This window comes from Rhipicephalus microplus, chromosome 4 (assembly GCF_043290135.1).
Source record: "Rhipicephalus microplus isolate Deutch F79 chromosome 4, USDA_Rmic, whole genome shotgun sequence".
Lineage (NCBI taxonomy): Eukaryota > Metazoa > Arthropoda > Arachnida > Ixodida > Ixodidae > Rhipicephalus > Rhipicephalus microplus.
In genome coordinates this window covers 12,211,861-12,229,131 of record NC_134703.1, presented here as the reverse complement: position 1 = coordinate 12,229,131, position 17,271 = coordinate 12,211,861, and the positions used below count along the sequence as shown (strand labels likewise).

The 17,271-nt window shown below is 45.2% G+C and overlaps 1 protein-coding gene across 2 annotated transcripts in view; it reads left to right on the top strand.

Annotated features, from left to right (window-relative positions):
* Positions 1 to 17,271, top strand: part of LOC142814172 (uncharacterized) — a 184,645-nt gene that overhangs the window by 154,133 nt on the left and 13,241 nt on the right. The gene's annotated exons all lie outside the window — the stretch shown is intronic.

Genomic DNA, 17,271 nt, shown 5'->3' with positions numbered 1-17,271 from the left:
CCATCTTCACTAATGACGTGTGTTTTTAATGGTTAGAATCTACTCGGTGTAATACTTCAAGCTGAAGGACTTCAATAAGGAATCGCTATGGATGTTTACTTAAGGCGAAAGAAACAGAGTTAGCGATTCAGCGTTCTCACATCAATGATGCCCTGGAAAATTTTAAAAAAAAGCTATTTGAAAAACAAATAAAGCCAAGCTTATACAAAGGCGCATGAGGGGCGAAATAGAAAATGACTGAATCGTAAGGCCCCAGTCTTGAAGCAAAATGCTTGTCAATCGGACGAACATCAACTCACCGGTGTATATCAGCCAAAGCTGTAATGAGATTTAAACAATGGTCGCGTGTGCCATAGCCCCCACCATTGCCACCGGTGTCTGCAACCACCAGCGCAGAAAATAAAAAAAATAAGCGCCAAGCACACACTGGGATTCAAACCCGAGTCCCCGGCGTGTCAGCCCTACACTCCACTACTGAGCCGCGCTGGTGGTTGAAACTTTTTCTGCAAATTGGTCTTAGGCAAGCTTCATGTCGGGAAAGGAATCGCGGTAATATCAGCAATAAAGCACTGTAGAACAGCAAAGGAGCAAACAGACGTCACACAATGTGAAATGAATTACGAGTAGGTCGTTGAATGCCCCAACCCTTTACAAAAGCTTCAGGCATAATGCTTCATTGTCGTCAGCCACAGCTTATGAAAAATTTTGAAAAATTTCTTGCAAGTTTGCCGCGGGTACCACGCTTCTGCAAAGAATGCCCAATGATAGCATAGTAAATGCACCCCAAAAATTGTGATAATTAATGGGGTAGTGGGTACCCTGCAAGCGCGCTTGTAACAGTTCCCCAAAGGATTTTTAAAAAAGGCTCTTAAAGATCGCTTTTTCCAGCTTTCGCTGTGACTGGCTGTTTTCAATGCCCGTTTGTTAAGAAACGTTAGGCTTGTTCGTGTCGATAGCAAGTCAATGAAAATTCAAATTCTCTGGCGTTGTTAATTTTCCGTTTTCCTCTTATAAAGGAGCACTAACTAGTACCACATGAAGAAAAAAGTAAATGAGAACATTCAATGTAGGCTTTCAAGCTTAGCATGACACTTAACGCAAGGACAAAGCTGCCGAGCAGTCCATGTTTTTTAAAGCCCCTCACTGCAGCCAAGTGGAAAGGCGCATAAGGCACAAAGACTTCACCAGCTAATCAGGCCCCGTTTCTTTTACTTATGCTTCGTCTATAACCACCAGCCTTGGTATACTGTCTAATTCAAGCGCACATTCTTCAATACGATGTACGGCACTTTGAATAACAAATAGGCTAGACTTTCTTATCCACTGCGCAAACTGATTTATCCGATTCACCTTCACTTCCCAGGGCAAGCTAGTTTCTTCATTACAAAATTCAAACAAACGGCTTTATTAGAAACTTCTCTTGTTTCGCGCAATCGTCGCAACCGGGTTCCAGCGCCGAGAATGGCCTAGCCTTATTCTACGTTTCTGAACGAGGTCTTTATATTCAGCGTGAGCGCAACTTAATTAGCGCAGTCTTTGTATCTACGTACAAAGAAACTGTCTCCCACAGGGTGTTCTTTTTGTACCCGGGAAAGTCAAGAGGTTTAGGAGGACAGTGCGTCCATCTCTCCTGCTAATATTTGAAACGAGTTAGCCAACGACTGATCAAATTGTGCTAATAGACGTATTGCAGGCATGGAAGGCGAGCGTTTTCGCCAAATGTAGTTTTGTGTTACTGGAAGTCGCCTTTTTCGCGTGTCAAAAGTATGTTTCTCCTATCGCAATTGTCACGTTCTCAGATTTCAACCGCTGCATGGATGCAAATTTATTTTTTTTTTCAAAAACACATATGCGCTGTACCTATTCAGAGAAAAAGTTGAGGCATTATGACTGAAATTTACCCGCCGAACATTCTTTACATTCAGAAACGTTGTTTGGTCGAAACGGGACAGTTGAAGTACGGGACACTGTCCCTTTTAACGTCTGTCCTACTGCAGCACCGCTTTACACAACGCGAAAAAAAAGGTAAGACAAATGTCCTTACATGTACATTGGGGGAGCAAACAATTGCAGAATTCAGAGGTTAGCACGGCAATATTAAGAACAGAGCGCCATAACAGTCACTGGTGTGCTGCAAGAACCTACGCAAAAAAAAGAAATGATGGTTGCTCAAAGATTGTTGTTCTTCAAGTAAAAAAAGACACACTGATCGTTGAATTTGACGAGTCTAACAACGACATGTCACGTTTTGGTAATAAATAGCACAAAATTTGTGAAATAAGTTGACGTTATGATTATGTTCAACGACAAAAGGAAATGACTTTCACAATAATTTTGATATTAAAATTTACATTCATTACTTGGCTAGAATCACTAGCAGCAATATGATGTCAGCGTCTGTGCGCAGTTCCTTCGGAACGAAGAGCAGAGCTCTCAGTTCCACTTCCCTCCTAAGAAAGATATCGGGGCTTTACCTATTACGGAAATTGTAATGAAGCTGCCATTGTCAAAAGGTATTGGCGCCGGAAATTTTGTGCAACTCGATTTAATATATGATGTTGAACTGTGTGCTCATAGTGGTCGCTGCAGACACTTGGACCATTGTGTTGCATACGTCTGACTCCCCCCAAGCGATGTCCTGCTCCTCCTACAGAATCGGGTGGAATAGGACAGATTATAGCGAAATTAAACTGTGTCACAGCGGAAGCTGTATATGAATATGCGAAACGAAAGTTCGTTCACCACGAGAAACGCTAAACGTTCCCATTGGCTGCTCTGAAAGTTACGTCATGCTCTATCTCGCACACAAGCACGCGAGCTATTGGGAGCGCTGTCAGCGACGTCGTTCATCCGTTCGCAGCCATGCCCGCGCGCAGCAGTTTCAGCTGAGTGGCTCTGAAAGAGAGAAAAAATGAACAAAAAAATGGGGGACTTTTACGCTTCCACTTTATTAGCTGAAGTGATGGCGGTCTCTTGTTCCTATAGTGCATACTTCAACCACTTAGAACATACTTTTTATATGTGATGTTACTTGAGAAGTTTAAATTGTGGTTCCCTACAACGTAATCAATAAAGTTGAAAGGGGCTTGTGCAAGTGAAGCTTTTGCATATGACTGCAGTCTGTGTAATGTGCAGCATGTTTAAACCACGAGAATGTATGCACGTGAATTCTTTTCGAACTTTCTATTCACTGACTACGTGGTCTTAAGGGAATACGCGCACTAACGCGTGTGCCTTTTGCAATGGGTGGCTGGCTTCAAACATTCAACTAGTCATGATAATCGCATGTTTTGACACCCGATGTAAATGTACGCTTGTACCACGCAATATTACTGTGATAATACATGTTGTATTGTGAAGCCTGTATACAGGATGCGTGTGTTTGTAAAGTGTGAAAACGTTTTACTCGGCGTTTCCAATCAGATAAACCTATTTTAATCGTATTTCCAAGCACACACGTGGTTGTGTGGTAAAACATCCGCTTGCTACGCAAACGTTCTGGATTCGATCCCCGCTGGGATCCGGAAATCTTTGCTTTGTTCGCGTCCTTGTCGATACTTTGGTCACAAACGAGAGGTGATTTTTACAGCGAAAGCTGTTATGAGATCACAACACGGATCACGTGCAACGCTGTAGTTGTCCGCCGCCGCCGATGCTCGAAAACAGTATCGCAATAGTTAATAAAACAACTCAGTAAAAACACCGAGGATGCACTGGGATTCGAACCCGAGTCCGCTGCATGCCAACCCGGTATTCTACTACTGGACGACGCCGGTGCTTGCAAATCATTTCTAAACTGGTCTTGGGCAGGCTTCATGTCGGGAAGAGAATCGCGTCAATAGGAGTAATACAGCGTTTAGACAACCAGGCGTCAAAAAAAATGCAAATTGCGTAAGGAGTCGGTCGTCTAACACTGCAACCCATTCGTAAACTTCTTCTTGATAACCTAATAACTGTGTCCCATACTCACTTCAGGCATAATTATCTATCGCCGTTAGCTACTGCATAAAAAATTGCACAAAATTTCTATGAAGTGTGCAGCGAAAACCACGCTTCTCCGAAAAATGACAAAGGATAGCGTAGTGAATGCTGGCTTACTACACAAAAAGTAGGATTATTTATGGTGTGGTGGGTACCCAGCAACTGCACTTGTAGCAGTTACCCAAATTGTGTTTAGAATTAGCTCTGAAAGGCCGCCCTTCTCGATTTCGCTGTGCCATGCGCTGCACCTTCCTCGCACGCCTGGCGTTTTTACTACAACAAACGACACCGACACCAACGCCAGAATTTCTGCGAAACAAGATCTTAACGCTCTCGCGCTAAAATACGAAGTATTTATTCTACGACCAGTTTTACAAAAACCACGATACTCGCTAACCTCCAATATATTGACGCTGTAGAGATGTCTACATTGTTTTTCGCAAAATACGCAAAGGTAAACACTGAAGGAATCGATTCGTTACGCGTGGTGAAACCAAGCTCATCTCACACTCTCGTGATCGCGCCGAAAGGAAAGGTGTAACAGCAGAGCTGCCCCAAAACGAATCCCCGTCAATTTCCGCCAAAACAATCGGGAGTAGTGCCTCCCACCACTTTCACAACAGCGTCCGGGGAAACCTTCCCAGCATTCTTCGACTGTGCGCAAAACTACCGCAACTAAGGCGGAAATTGAACTGGGCGTAGGTCGTTCACACTTGAATTTTTTTGTTTTCTTTTCACGGCTCACTTCACACAAGGGCATCAACAGAAACCGACCAGGTGCACCCTTCTGATTGTTTTGTCGAGCACGACAGTTTTTAGCCGCTCAATGGCCGAAGGTACAAAACTTCTCATTCTTAAATGCTTTTTGTCACAGGTGATTTGCATGTCCATCCGTGATTTGTCCCGCATCATCATTGGCTGAAGTATTTCCTTACTAAAATTTTGGTATGAATATAGACTGAGTCTTTCAGCGCAGACGAAGTCGCCTTTTTGATGAATCAATGGATTTTATTGTCGCTTAGGTGAAGAGTGGTCATGCAATGCCATGTGCTACATCTCTTGCTGGCCCTCTTTAGTGTGTTGGTGTAGCTGTCGTGATTGGTCTTGCACATACACATAGGCGCAAACAATGCCAAATAACACGGCGGACAAGAAAAGAGAGGCCAAGACGATTTCAAGGTGCACTAAAAACACAAACGGCCTCGAAGAAGCTGAGTAAGCACAATATTAGGAGATTGATTGATTGTTATCTGGAGTTTGATGTTTCAAAACCATCATATGATTATGAGAGACGCCGTCGTGGAGGGCTCCGCAAATTTCCACCACCTGGGGTTCTTTAACGTGCACCCAAATCTGAGCACACGGGCCTACAACATTTCCTCCTCCATCAATATTACAATGTTAGGTAGAAGCTGCGGATGGTACAAAATTCCGAGGTGCTTCCCCTACCGGAAAAACGGGGGCAAGAGCACTTCCTAGCCTGATTCTCTTCATCACGTTTCGCAATATTTTTTTTTTGTATAGCTCATTCCTTCCTACATGCCAGAAATAGGACTTTCAACCAGCGAAACACTTGTGCCGCTACATGATTGATTTGTGGGGTTTAACGTCCCAAAACCACCATATGATTATGAGAGACGCCGTAGTGGAGGGCTCCGGAAATTTTGACCACCTGGGGTTCTTTAACGTGCACCCAAATCTGAGCACACGGGCCTACAACATTTCCGCCTCCATCGAAAATGCAGCCGCCGCAGCCGGGATCTTGTGCCGCTACATGTACCAATGACAAATATGCGTGAAACACTGAGGCGAACAGGTGAAAATATATCACACAACGTGTCAGATGTCCACATTAGGTACGGCTGATCACCGACAAGCCCACGATGGAGAGAACATTAGTAAATGTGAAACAGTGCTTCCCAATACACATTTGAAACATACTGTGCAAATACACAGAGCCGCATTTCTCTATGCGTGCAAAGCACGACTTTTTCGCGTACTGCAATGCCAACAGCAAAATATGTTACTCAAACCCACATCACTCGAAAAAGTTCTGAAACGTGTGGCACATTTCTCCTAGACAACTTATTTCGTAGTTATTTATTTAGGCAGAAATTCTTCACGGGAAGATACTTTTAGTAACGAAATATGCAACTGAAGCTAACCGAGTTATGTTATAATACAGTTCCTGTGCTGCCGCACGCTATAAGCAGAACAAAAAAAAAAACCGTCAGCTTGCAGAAACTAAAAGCAGACACGCCAAACCTTGTCAGTCCCGCTTGCTGTGAGGCCAACGTGTTTTAAGACAAACAAAAAAAAGAGAATCAGGCAACTGAGATATTTCTTCTGCGCCACACTGATGCAATCAAGTTAAAAATATTGGCTACAGCGAGACAACTTCGCTTTCTGAATGACTTTTTTTTTCGAATATGTATTACTGGTTGCCATCGTTCGCTTTATTTGTTGGTGCATGGAAATAGGACGCGACACTTGGCTACGAAACCACCTGTTGTCGACATACGCTGCGTTTCTCGAAAAGAGCAGGCGTACTGAACCAGACACCGTGAAAAAAAATGGCATGGTGTTTACGGAGGATTTAGCGTTATAGGGAGGAAGAAACGGAAAGGATGAAGAGGGGACCGGTGGCGTGACGGAGATTTTGGAGCAGTGAGAATATTCAAACGTAGTTAACATCTACTACGCAGTGGCACAGGAAGTTTCTTCCCATGAGAATATTGTCCCAGTTTTTCCGATAATCTGTTCGTCGAAATATCTTCTGTGAATAACTCGAATAAGAACACTCCGCGTTTAAATGCCTGGCATGTCTGGTTGTGCTAGGTGAAAAGAAAAACGGCATTCGTTCAAACTAAGGATGAAGATGCGTAAATGCAACGCTTACAGAGGGAAGCATTCGGCAGATATCTGCGCAGTCGTGGACAACAGCCTTTGGAGGGAATGAAAACTACTAGCAAATGTATTTTTGGATTCCCCGATGTTATAAAGCCGAATCGGTTTCTTCCAGACGGCTTCACAACACCACGAATTCTTCAAATAGAAGTATGTTGGGGCCTCGATTCTCTTTCAACTCAACGCTAACAAACACTTCGATCCTCTGGCGTGGGCGCGGGTATATTGAAATTTGAAACACGGACATGTCTCACAGTGACAAAGGAATGTATCATATTTTATGAAATGGAACACGTGGTCGCGTGGCCTTTACTCTACGGCGGCTGCCTGACCATCAGCCGAAGGAAGCGCGTCCGCTTTTGGCGCCGTTGCGAGACGAGTGTATGAGAACAATTTAGCAGCGCTTGTCCAACGGTCGTGACTTGTTTCGTTTGCTGACGCAAAAATCGGTCTTTTATTTCTCTGTTGGTGCTGCTCTAGACAGCCGCGAAGAGCGCAAGTTGCGTGTTCCCTTTCATGAAAATTTACATTGCGTATACTGCAATGCGCGCAAAATAAGGTGATATTCACCGGACCGCCCGGCTTTCCTTCAACTAAAGCATTATTGAGGAGCACGGTGCAAAAACAGAAAAAAAAAGCTTGACATGAAAGAGGCGCTTGTCCTCTTCTGATTCTTCGCATCTATCTTTTTTAGTCCCACGCTTCTTACAAACCTGAAACAATAAAAATTCAGTTGGTTCACCAAGATATGGCCCTAAGCTTTATTTAAGGCTAGCATAGGTGACCTCGATTGAACGGTGAGTATCTTCGATATATATCTGTCTGGTTGGGTGAACTTTCATACTATATAATAACAGCAACTCCCCAGCCAACTTATCGTCCAAAGTTTCTAATTAGATAAACTTTAAATAACTGGAAACTGATCTGACGTTTCGGAATAGATGCGGTTCCCTCTTCAGAGGCGACTGTCCGACCGGCTCCGCAACTAGCGATTTTCTTGGTGGTGTCACCCTCTCCATCGTCTTTTTTTCGCCGTTGTTGTTGTGCGGTGTTTTTTTTTCTTCAGTGGTTCTGTACACCGCCCACATATTCGCAACTTTTATTGACTCTAGGGAGCGCTACAAGAAAATCAAATTGGCTGTCGATCGTATGTTGATGCCTTGTCTGCCCGGGGCCTTCGTCACAAAGGTTGTCACTGCCGCCGCTTTCGGCTAGGATAATTTTCCATGACATTGAAATTCTCATGAAGGAAGGAGCTCATGCTAGAGTACGTAACGTATAGGACACGCGACATGATCTTCCACTGTATTCGACGTCCGACACGCTCGTGTAGCAGCCAGTTTCAGTGTTGACGTTCCGTCACACTGCAGCGCCAGATCGGGCATCTATAGCGTGCGTCAAACTCGGCAGACTTTTATCATCCACTCGGTCCGGCGATCGCACAGCCGTATATCGACAACGGTAAACAGCACGGTAGACAAGTGACGTACAGCCACTTGTGCTACCGGCCGTTTCTTTACCACTACTATCATGTTGACCGAGAATGCCGGTTTCATTTCCCGGTTTCATTTACTGGTTTCATGCCGACAAAGATGGGTTACAATTCGTTTATTACACAAACTAATGCCTAATCAAGAAAGCCAAAGCTTTGTCGTGAAGGCGAAGCAATGAATGCGATAGCAACACATTGGAAGGTTACGCACAGAATGGAAAGCAGACCGAAATGTGCCCCACGTTTCTCACGCACAAATTACGCATAAAACGCACTCACGCGGTACAAATTTACGCGCATAGGTGTCTCAGGTTGTGTTCCAATTCTTAGACTGCACGTAGACAGTCTACGAAGACTGCTTAGAATACAGCACCGAGTCCGTGCTATCCGAGACAAGCAACACGTTTAGACGGGTTTAACGCGACAATGCGCCACCTCGCGTCGAGAAAAAAAGGATAAAATAAATAAACGTAGCAACTGTAATTTTTGGCTTATTTCGTGTTGAAATAAAAAAATAAATAAACGTTACTCACATTGAGCGTCCGGGAAAGCGTCTTTTTGTGAGCAGATGATTATTCTGGCGAGATTTGATCTATCTGGGTGATTCGCTGAGCCGCCATCTTGTTTAGACAGCAAAGTAGCCTGCATCGTATTTGTCTACGATGTGGTCTTGTCGGAGCTGTCTATTTTGCCGGCTACGTGAGAATTGGAATGAGACTTAAGATGGCCGCCGTCCATTTAGTTGTCTATTTAGCCCTCTACGGTGAGTATTGGAACACAGCGTCAGTTGTTACTTTGCTGTGTCTGAAAAGCACGCGCTTCTTGTAAATGAAGACTGCAATGATCGCAGTGACCTTTGTGCGCCTGGTAACTGCAACAGAATCATTCCAGGTAAAGCCCTATGCAAGTCAAGACGTAAGATCCTCCCCGCGGGATAAGGGCACGCGAGGGAGTCACCCCCCTCCTCAAAGCGGGGCAAAATACCCGTGGGAAATTAAAGCGGACGCTGCCACTCGATGTGGCGACGTGCGCTCATTGCACCATCTTGCTGGCAATGCTGAAAACACGATAATTACCCCCAGTCCTCTCAGCAAAGGTAAGTGGTAGATATAAATAGCTTACCATTTGTACGTTGAAGGACATGCTCGTCGGTGGCTCAGTGGTTAACGCGTAGCATACACGACGCCAATGTCCCACGTTCAACACCACACTCCGGAGTCTTTTTTTTTATTTTTGCATTCTTGCGTTTATTTATTTATTTATTTATTCAGATACATACAGCGCCCAAATAAGGGAAAGAAGTGTATACTCAGCGCGCATATATATATATATATATATATATATATATATATATATATATATATATATATATATATATATATATATATATATATATATATATATATATATATATGCGCTGAGTGACACCGACGTCGATCCAGCTGAGAGCGATCCATGTACTTGCTATCGCAATAATGCACTGGTGCTCCAGTAAGTCACTTATTTAATACAGTGGCGGCTTACAAGCTACGAGTGATATCGGGAACGACAATGCTTGGGCATTTCGCAGGTAAACATGTGACACTGCAGGCCATCTTTCCCAACCAGCTTACTTTGCTTCAATCTTCATATCGGTGTGTGGAGAAAACTGCTTGCTTATCTCGACACAGGCATGAGACTAGAAATATCAATCACATTGCTGAAATTTGTGCTCCCTGGACAGGCGTGCACTCAATCGCGGACGGTGGCGGCTTCTGGGTAACATGTTGCGCAAGTTGCGGTGAGTTGTTGGGTGTTCTTCACTCGCGAAAGCATTTTTCTTTTTAGGGAACTATCGTAACTTCCCTCCCCCTAAAAAAATCACAGCATATCCAACATGTCAATGGTGACGAATGGGGCAAAGCGGAGGGACGGATGGACAGACTGGTGGACGGAAGCATGGACGGATGAACGGAAGCACGGATGGACACACGGACGAAAGCACAGACGGACGGATGGATTCATGAACGAACGCAGGAATGGACGGACGGGCGCACGAGTGGATGGCCGGACAGGTTGACGCATGAGAGGATGCACGAACGGACAAACAGGAGCACGGGAGGACGATTGGACGAACGTACGGATGGACGCACGAGACGACGGACGGACGCACGAGAGGACGGACCGACGCAGGGGTGGAAGTACAGAATGAACGCACTGATGCACGGAAGCAAGAATGAACGGACAGGCGAAAGCACGGACGGACTAACAGACGCTTCGCCCTACTCATCAACATTTACTCCATGGATATGCTGTCATTTTCATTATTCATGAAACTACAAGTAGCGTCCTCTAGAATCGTACCATTCGCATTTTTCTGCGTATATACATTTCGTCATTTGTATACAAGTACCGCCCTCTACAGCCGGTTCAAGAACTAACGAGAGGTGGCTACATACGATTAAGACGGAACGCTCAGCCCACGGCTTAAGGAGCTTCAACCCTAAAGAAATGGCAGCATATCTACTGAGTGAATGATGGGGAGTGGGGCGAAGCATTCGACCGTCCATTCGTTCTTGCTTCCGTCCGTCTGTGTGACCGTCCATGGGTCCATTCGCCCGTCCGTGCGTGCGTCTGTTCATGCGTTCGTCCATGCATTCGGCCCTGCGTCCGTTCATGCGTCCATCCATGCATCTGTCTGTGTGTCCGTTCGGCCATCTTTTCAACACTCCAAGTACCACCATCTCGCATCTTTTCCTCATATATTCCCCATATGGATGCACCGCCATCCAACAGACATTCCAAGGACTAAACGAGAGGTGGCACACGCACACTTTCTTACGGCTTGCGCTTCGGGTCTACTTCCCACCTTCAACCACCTCGAGTTTATGGTATATACTAGTTTACTGTATTCATGGCACTGCGGCACAACGCTCGCTAAACCTTTCCAAAACCAAGGGGGTTGAGCCCAGCGAGTATAACGTAGCAATCCTGTCAGATAGTGCTCAATGTACATGCTAATGGCTGCTAATGGGAAATGAGAGACAGGAGAATTCGGCTTTTACTTTCTTACGGCTTGCGCTTCGTATCTACTTCCCACCTTTAACCAACTAGAGTTCATTCATGGTACATACTAGTTCATTGTATTCATGGCACTGCGGCTCAGCGCTCGCTCAACCTTTCTAAAACTAAGGAGGTTACACCCAGCGAGTATAACATAGCAACCCTTTCTTGTCAGATAGTGCTCAATGTACATTCCAATGGCTGCTAATGGGAATCGCAGCGTGCGCGTTAACTAAAAGCCAAATGTCCCTGTCTCTCATTCCCCCTTAGCAGCTATTTGCATGTACATTGAGCGCTATCTTTTATTGTTCAACAACGCTAAGAAGAAATTTCTCACCACCACCTTGGAGGTCAAAATGTTATACTAGTTACACACTACAACGGCTACGTGGGTCTAACGGGTGCCGCTATAAGGAGCTTCGCCCCTAAAAGAAGGCACACGTCTGTTGTCTCAATATTGCCCACCATAGCACGCTAGGTGCACTGCTGGTGAGTTCGGTGGCACGGGCTGGATTGTCGGCCACGGCGGTGAAATTTTGATAGGGCTAAATGCAAAAAAAAACAACCATGTCCTAAAATTTAAGAGTACCTTAAAGGACCCGAAGTGGTCGATATGAACCCGTATTGCTTACTACAGCGTCTCATCACTCATGATATCGTGTTTTTTTTTAAATCTAAGCAATTCTGTTGCGTCCCCAGAAGCAGCCGACTTCAAGTGCACGCTGGTACCACATTGTTATTGTGACAAGTTTCAAGATGTACAGTTTGATAGCCATGACTTTTCCCGTCGCCAGCTGCAAAGAAAACCAAGCACGCTTATGACGCCTTTTACGGTGCGGCTTGAGCGCTGTAACCCGCAGCACACACGATTGCTCTTATATTATATACCCATAATTTAAGATGAAAGGTTCCACAACCCCGCACCAACAAAATTTATCATACTTCAGTTCTCGCACGCGCAAGAAGTTGTGCGGTAGAACGATGACGAACCACGGCTGGCACGTTGCCGTCAGGAAAGTTTTCGTTCTATCACCACATCATGGCTTTCGCCTGTTGTCATAGCTGAAAGTTGCGAATACGCTGGGTAAGGATGCAGTTGAGAGGTGAACATTTTGAGATGTTGCTTGGATATGCCAGGACTCTAAGAACTCTCTTTTTGTGAGGCCATTCTCCTCGTCGATGAGCCGGACGCCTTCAAAATTGATGCAATGGTCCATCTTTTCGCCCTCGCAGGTCGCGGGTTCGAATCCCGGCTGCGGCGGTTGCATTTCCGATGGAGGTGGAAATGTTGTAGGCCCGTGTGCTCAGATTTAGGTGCACGTTAAAGAACCCCAGGTGGTCGAAATTTCCGGAGCCCTCCACTACGGCGTCTCTCATAATCATATGGTGGTTTTGGGACGTTAAACCCCACAAATCTATCAATCAATCATCTTTTCGCCGTGTTCTGCGAGAACGTTTCGCGCAGCGTTGAGGGTACGCTCGTCGTTTCGATGATGTCATATCCTGAAGCAATACTTTTTTGCAGACTAGATGGTTCATACTTGAACAATTGAATTGCTGCACAAACTTGAAGGAAAACAAGGGAGACAGGAAAGAGCGCAGACTACCAACTGTTTATTGTTGATTTGGAAGAACTTTTTTACTCAATTCCACATGGCGCGCTTTTTGATGCTGTCAGGGGTGCAATCGAAGAATTCGGTGAAGTTAATTTCCAAAACAAGCATGGTATCTTCGTGAATAACTTTTTGAAACTTTTGAAATTCTACCTTGAGTCCACTGCAATCAGCCACCAGGAGGGTACCTACTTCCAAAAAGCTGGAATTTGTATTGGTTCTGCAGTCGCGCCTGTTCTCAGTGACATATTCTTGGCAGCCTTCGACCAACGCCTGAAGGATGAGATGTCCCATTTGGATGTCGTTCGCACCTTCAGGTATGTGGACGACTACCTTATCGTGCTTGGGAAGGTCCCATGTGAACGGGTACAAGGTGTTGTGAAAGGTGTCCTTGAGGTTTTCAACAGACACACCAGTGGCCTGAAGTTCACGCACGAAATGCCGGTCGAAAATGAGATCCAGTTTCTGGACCTACGGCTCAGGTTTGCCAAGGAGCACATCTGCTTCAAATACAATCCGCGATCAAAGAAAGGCTTGTTGTCTTTTGATAGCGCGCACTCGAAGCTGATTAAGAGGGGCATTGTGTTGTCAGCTTGTGCGGCAGCCCTAGAGAAGTCTTGCCCTCATCTGATGTTTGAAAGGTTCGAGAATCAGGTAGCTCGTCTGGGCGCGGCTGGATACCCGGCACAGTTTTTAGATAGCGCTTGCGAAAGCCTTCTTAAAAAATACAAGGGTGGGGGTCCAAGCGTCGAAGGAAGGGAGAGGAGGCCTATTTATGTTATGCCTTACTTGCATAGCGTTTCCCACAATGTAAAAAAAGGTGGCTAGTAGGTACGGTGTTGATGTACTGTTTTCAGCGCCTACAAAGTTAGGTCAGATCTGTTCGTTAATGACTAAACAGAAGAAGGCAAAATGCAAAAAAAGGCATGCGAACGTGTTCATTAGGTGTGTATTTGCTGTTGTATATCTGATCCCTTTGTCGTGTGGGAGGGTGTACATAGGGCAAACGGGGCGTTGCCTCTACGAACGCTTGCGTGAGCACAGTCTCGCCGTAAAAGGAAAAAATGGTGGTCATTTAGATTTCCATTGTAGGACATGCGGGGTCACCCCCCGGTTTGAGAATGCGTCAGTCATGGCTAAGGCACGTGAAAACACCGAAAGGGAGATTATTGAAGCGTACTTTATCAGGCAATATAATGACAAGTGCATAAGCATGCCTTCAATTTCACTTTCGGACAGGGAAATGGTCTTCCTACATGGTCATGTGTAATGTTGTGGCTAACGCCTTGCATTGTGTTCTCTTCCATTTCTCTTCTTTTGTTTTGTTCATTAGTGTTCTTGTTTTATTTCCCATGTGATGCTACGTAATGTTTTGTAAATTTTTATGTTATTATAGTTTTTTACTCTCTCGGCGTACTGCTTCTTCGGGTTGCTCACTTGGGGCTGCTTGGAGTGAATATTAAATTGTTATTTTATTGTTTTATTCGGTGCTAAGCGCTATTTTTAGTGTTTTTTAAACAAAAGTCTCTAGAGTACGTTTTCATTTTTTCACGCCTTTTTTGATGCTTGGTGCAATAAATAATAAAAGATAAATTTTAAAAAAAGATGAGTGCACACCTTGGGAACGCGCAGTTTAGATTGTGGTGGGTATCACTTTTGTATTTTGCCATTTTATCACTTTTGTCAATGTGGTGGCAATCAATTTTGATTTGATTTGTTTTGGGCCGGCTTTGTTTGCGGCATCTTTGGTTTTGTGCGCATCTTGGAAGCGCAGCGTAGCATTGGCTTCAAGTAACGACAATAAACAGTTGGTAGTCTGCGCTCCTTCCTGTCTCCCTTGTTTTCCTTCAAGTTTGTGCAACAATTCAATTTTTCATGCCATATCCTTTTGTGGAAGTTTTTTGTTTCACCGATGTAAGTGGCTTGGCAGCCTGTGCATTGAATTTCGTGGACCAGCCCAAGGAATCTTTCTTTCGGCAGTTGGTCTTCTTTCGTTCGTGACAAGAATCGTCCTATTGTTGAGACGTGTTTGTGCGCCAACTGCCCCCTCCTAAACAACAACAACAACAACAACAACAACGGCGGAAAGGACGAAAGAGAGGGTGAAAACACCAAGAAAAAAATTGCCTGCAGCTTCCCTCGGGGGAACACTGAGGAGGATGCGGAGCATATAATTGGTTAACGGGGTGTTAAAGTGCGACTTACTTGGGTCGATGGCTAAATTGGTTAACGTGGTTATGAAATGGGGTGTTAAATTGCGACTTACTTGGGTCGATGGCTAAATTGGTTAACGTGGTTGTAGGAGGGGGTGTTAAATGAGTGAACACGTACACACGTATGCGAAAGGGCGGCGCTGGTCGAAGGGACGTCAATCATTGTGTTTGTGGATTCGTTGGAATTCATTTCACCGCGACCTTGGACGTCGACGCGCCGTACAAACCAACCGACGAGCGGCAACTGAGCGAGCGAGCGCCGACCTTGAGTATATATACAGCGCGACGGCGCATGCACTGTCAGCTGTCGAATGTTCGAGAAGGGGGAGAAGCGCAACGGCGCATGCACGCGCGTCAGCTGCCGATGTTCTCGAAGCGCGACGGCGCATGCGCGCGCGTCAGCTGCCGATGTTCTCAAAGCGTGACGGCGCATGCGCGCTACATTATACAGCTAGCGAATGTTCGTGAAGAGGAGAAGCGCACGCGGTGTGTAGAGGAGGAAGGGTGCACAGATGGTGGAGGAGTGAAGCGCGCGCGGTGTGTAGAGGAGGAAGGGATGCACAGATGGTGGAAGAAGGAGGAGGAAGCTTGCGGACGGCGCCGCACTACAAGCCTCGAGTATTAGATGCTCCGCATCTAAAATTGCTGGCTGCGGATCCGGCTGAAGAGCGAACAGTCACCTTTCAAGAAGGGGCTGAATCGGTCCTGAAACGTCGGATCAACTTACAGTTTTTAAGTTTTATCTAATTATAAACTTAGGATTGTAGGTGGGCTGGAGTGTTTATGTTATTGTAGGTGACGTCTTACTCGTGTATCAAAGACGCATTTGAATGCAACATTTACGCTTTCAAATGCCACTATCGGGAAATCTAGGACGCCAACAGTATAATTTGGCGAAGATACGCACAGCTTTCCTGCACCGTTTGATAGCGCCGGTCGGTATTTCTACTCTCCCTTCTCAGATTCAAGCAAACGATGATTCTTGCGTTATCATTGTATTGCGTGTGCACGATGCTTCTTGTTGCTGAGGAGGAACGAGTACGAATGTTGACGTCAACTTACTCGACGACAGCACCATGTTTCAAACGGTGAAGTCTTCGGCCGCTTTCTGCCGGCGCGAAGCACATTTATTTTTTTTTTTGTTTACGCGTCACCTATAGAGCATGAACTTTTTTGAATATCAGTGTGTTTCAAACACAAACAACGTCGGATAATCACCAAGGGTTCTTTATCATCGCAAAGCGTTCTGACACTTAGATGTATGATCATGATGTTCGTTTTTATAAATTTTGGGCACTTTTGTCTAATTAGCGCTTCATTGTTTCCTTTGAAATAACTATAGTAGATTGGTTGAATCTACTTCTGATAGTGCAGTGTTGTGACCCTTGTCCACCTACGAAATATCGTAGGAAGACATAGGCGAAATGTAAATAAAAAATTGGCCCCGTATCTGCATGTTACACTGCAAATGTTGTCGAAAGACGATAGTCTTGCGTCGAAGAGAGTGAACAAAACGTTTATCGGAGGTTCTGCGCAAGAAAATTGGTGAATGGTATACTGGAGGCGCTGCGTTAGAGTGCCTCGAGCATGTAGTGGAGGCGAACGAGCCCATCAAGTCACGTCACACGTGAGACATGAGCGCCATCTGTAAGTTATTTTAGAAAACGAAGCGCGCGCGCCTTGTGCTCCCGTCTCGGATGTTGAAAAGTGTAGAACGCAAGGCGACGGGTAGGTGCCATCACCGTGTCGTCTTAGGAAAGTGTTGGAAACCCTTGCCTTTTCGTGCAAGCGTTGTCTGGTCAGCGCAACGTGATAAACGCTACGGTCCTTATAATTACTTCAGTATGCCTTTTCTAGTAAGAGACACACCTACAGAATTTTGACGTGTTGTTATGGTGCCTCAGATATGCGCAATAATTGCTTATTAATTGACAATTGCACAAGTATGAACGCTGAATCTTGAGCATTATTGGTAGGCGCTGCGGATGGGGTCGGCCGTTTGGAGTATCGTTTGGCCACTTTG